This window comes from Elephantulus edwardii, unplaced genomic scaffold (assembly GCF_000299155.1).
Source record: "Elephantulus edwardii isolate Elephantulus edwardi_28Jun2011 unplaced genomic scaffold, EleEdw1.0 scaffold00250, whole genome shotgun sequence".
Lineage (NCBI taxonomy): Eukaryota > Metazoa > Chordata > Mammalia > Macroscelidea > Macroscelididae > Elephantulus > Elephantulus edwardii.
The window spans coordinates 3,282,600-3,286,383 of NW_006400000.1; the positions used below are offsets into that span (position 1 = coordinate 3,282,600).

The 3,784-nt window shown below is 39.9% G+C and overlaps 1 pseudogene; it reads left to right on the top strand.

Annotated features, from left to right (window-relative positions):
* The first annotated feature begins 3,208 nt into the window (after positions 1-3,208).
* LOC102859522 lies at positions 3,209-3,520 on the top strand (annotated as a pseudogene).
* The last annotated feature ends 264 nt before the right edge of the window (positions 3,521-3,784 follow it).

Here is a 3,784-nt window from a genome sequence, read left to right on the forward strand (position 1 = left end):
TCTCGAGAGTTTGGCCATTTCTTTGTGACTGCCTAAGTTGTAGGTATTTCTTATCTTTATGATGTTATTGATTAGTTGCCACCATAAAATGTTCAATCTGTGGGGTGAGCCACTCACTCTACTTAAGTCTTTTCTGTGAAAATTATCCTCTTCTAAAGTCCTTCAGATTCTCTTTGTTTTACACTGCAGCCCTGCAGGAATCTGATCTTAATGTAGTTCCCTTTTCCAAACTCTATAAACTCTATAGTCCTTTTCCTTTCTCTATGGAGAGACTGAGCGGTATGAGACCAGGTGCTCCACTTAAGTAGTTTCTGTCCAGGTGAGTTTCAAGTTAGCTCTCTTTCTTGCAGCCCAACATGCCAGTTGAGAAAGCTGAGAAAGTCTTTCCTCTGCTTGTAGCTTTCTGTCTCAAACTTTTTGTTCTTTTTGGTACCAGAGATAGCCCCATAGCTACAGAGGCAAGGATTCCAAATGAAGGGCCCTTGCTCCATTGAAGTTTCAGTCTCCTGTCTCCCCACAAACATCTAAAAGTGCTGGCTTTGGGGAAGAGTGTCTCCCCTGATGCACTTTCTCTTCTGAAGTTCAATGTCTCCCTTTGTTATCCACAATTTATCTTTTTATTTTCTGACTATCGGCTGGTGCATGGAACCTAGTAAATTCATGATTCAATATTCATTTTCAAGATCACTCAGAGATTTCTTGAATCTTCCCCAAAACACAAACTGTGTCCAAGTTGCAAAGATTTCTTCTTCCCAGACTCTCTATTGATGCTATCTCCAAATGACAGTATAAAACTAGACTTTGGTTCATTTTAAAAAATAATTCAGAGCTATGACTGGTACCAGGAGAAAGCAGGTACTTTTGGAAACCATAACCACCACCCAAGCAGAGATATACACACACATATTTATTGCGGCTTTGTTTACAATAGCAAAGAGTTGGAAACACCCTAAGTGCCCATCAACAAACGAATGGAATGAGAAGCTATGGTATATTCACACAATGGAATATTATGATGCTTTGAAAAACAAGGAACTCATTCAATATTACTCAAAATGGGTAACCCTGGAGGAAATTATGCTGACTGAAATATCTCAGTCACAAAAAGACTACATAGTGCCACTGTTGTAAAACCAGAGTGACATGGGGATGGAGGGAGACTGAGAAAGGTGGAGTAAATTATGTAGATATTGTCATGACAGGAGTCTAGAAAAAAGGCCACATAGTGGAGTGGACTTGGGGGGTATAACAATGAAAGAATTTTTCTTTTACTTTTCAAAGAGAAGAGAAACTAGGGGGAAGGGGTGGGCAGGGAGAAAAGTGCAACAATGAATGAATGGAAATCCAAGGTCTCTGCAAACTTTCATTAAAATTATAATAATTCAACAAAAATAGGGAAAAAAGAGATCTTTGTATTGTCATTTCTTGACCAGTATTCAGGGGTGTAAAAAGTTCCTAGACTTTATTCTCCATTAGTTGTTGTTGTTAGGTGTTGTTGAATCAAGTACAAACTATAGTGACTCTATGAACAACAGAACTGAAGCTTGTCCTATCCTGTGTCATCCTCATACTTCCTGACACACTAGAGACCACTGCAGTAGTCTTCATGTCAAACCATCTGGTTAAGGGTCTTCCTCTCCTTCACTGACCCTCCACCTTTCCAAGCATGGTTTCTCTTTCCAAGGAATAGCCTCTCCTCGCAACATATCTGAAGTATGTGAGGCAAAGCTTTATCATCTTTGCCTCCAAGGAGCACTCTGGCTGCACTTTTTCCAATACATACTTAGTTATTGTTTTGGCAGTGTTGGGATGTTCAGTACTCTTCTCTAACACTACAACTCAAAGACATAAATTGCTCTCCTGTCATTCTTATCCATTGTCAACTCTCAGATGAGAAACAAGTGATTGGAAAGACAATGGCCTGAATCAGGCACACCTTAATCCTTAAACTGACATTGTTGCTCCTCAATAATATGGAGAGGTCTCTGACTTCAGATTTCCCCAGTAACCTGGTATCTCATCATCTCCAGATTTCCTTACTGCTGGTACCAAAGGTATTGATTGTGGATCGAAGTAAGATGAAGTTGTTGACAATTTCAAGCTTTTCTCCATCTATCATGATGTGGCGTATCAATCAAGTGGTAAGAATTTTTGTTTTCTTGATGTTGAGATGCAATTTATATTGAAAGCTGTATTCTTTGATCACCTGCAACTAGAGCTTCAAGTCTTCCTCACTTTCAGCAAGGAAGATTATATCATCATCATAAACCAGCTTATTGATGAGTCTTCCTCCAATCTTTTTTCTTCCTTCAATCTTGATGCCACATTCTTCTTCATATATTCCAGCTTCTCAAATAATTTGTTCACCATACGGATTGAATAAATACTAAGACAGAATCCAACCTTGATGCACTTCTTTCTTAATTTTAAACTCTGTAGTGTTACCTTGCTTTGTTGGCACAATTGCCTCTCTTGTCTATGTCTTGGTTTTGCAGGAACACAGTCAAGTGCTCTGGGATTTCCATTCTTCTCAATGTTAGCCATAACTTGTTATGACTCATACTGTCAAATCCCTTTGCATGGTCAATAAAGCATAAATAGACATTCTTCTGATATTCTTTACTTTCAACCAGGATCCATCTGACATTAGCAATGATATTACTGGTATCATGGTCTCCTCTTAATCTTGCTTGACCTTCTGGCAGTTGCCTAAATATGTACTGTTCTAGCCATTTTTTAATAATCTTCAGCAGTGTTTTGCTTGCATGTTATATTAATTATTTTGTTCAAGAATTTCCACATTCTATTGAATCATCTTTCTTGGGAGTGGGAAGCAAAAGACCTCTTCCAATCCCTTAGCCAGATAGCTGTCCTCCAAATTTCTTGACATAGATCAGCGAGCACATCCTGGGCTGCTTTGGTTACTCGAAAGAAGTCAATTGGTATCCCATAATTACTGGGGTCTTGTATTTTGTCAGTGCCTTAGTGCAGCTTCAACTTCCTCATTCATTACCGTTGGCTCCTACTCATGTGGCACTGCCTGAAATTCTTCCGTGTCAGTCAGTTCTTTTTGGCACAGTGACTCTGTGTATTCCCTCCATATTATTTTTTTCAAACCTGTTATTTGTTGGTTTCGCGCATGCACGGTGCGGACCGTGGCCCGCCAGCCAGTGTCTCTGGCGCCAACCCCACCGCTGCCGCTGTCACTATGGCCCATTACAAAGCCTCCGGCTCGAACCGTGAACAGTTCTGGAGGTACTTAGAGAAGTCAGGGGTTCTGGACACGCTGACAAAGGTGTTGGTAGCCTTATATGAAGAACCAGAGAAACCAAACAGTGCTTTGGACTTTTTAAAGCATCATTTAGGAGCTGCAACCCCAGAAATTCCAGAAATAGAACTACTCCGTCTAGAATTGGCAGAAATGAAAGAGAAATGTAAAGCTATTGTAGAAGAAAACAAAAAATTGAAAACAAAGCTTGCCGGGTATGAACCACCTCAGGAGGAGAAGCGTGCTGAATAGGATTCTTCTCAGTTGAAAGGCACTGAAAAATGTTTTGTATGACTTGATTAGTTTGTATACTATATAATGTTTTCTGAACAGATGCTATAGAACTTTTAATATGTTAAATCCACTTATCACACTTTGTTACAAACATACACTTGTTGTTGTTGTTATGTGCCGTCAAGTCATTTGCGACTCATAGCAACCCTATGTACAACAGCCCTAAACCCTGCTCTATCCTATGCCAATCACACTGCCTCTGACACACCCATCCCGATTACC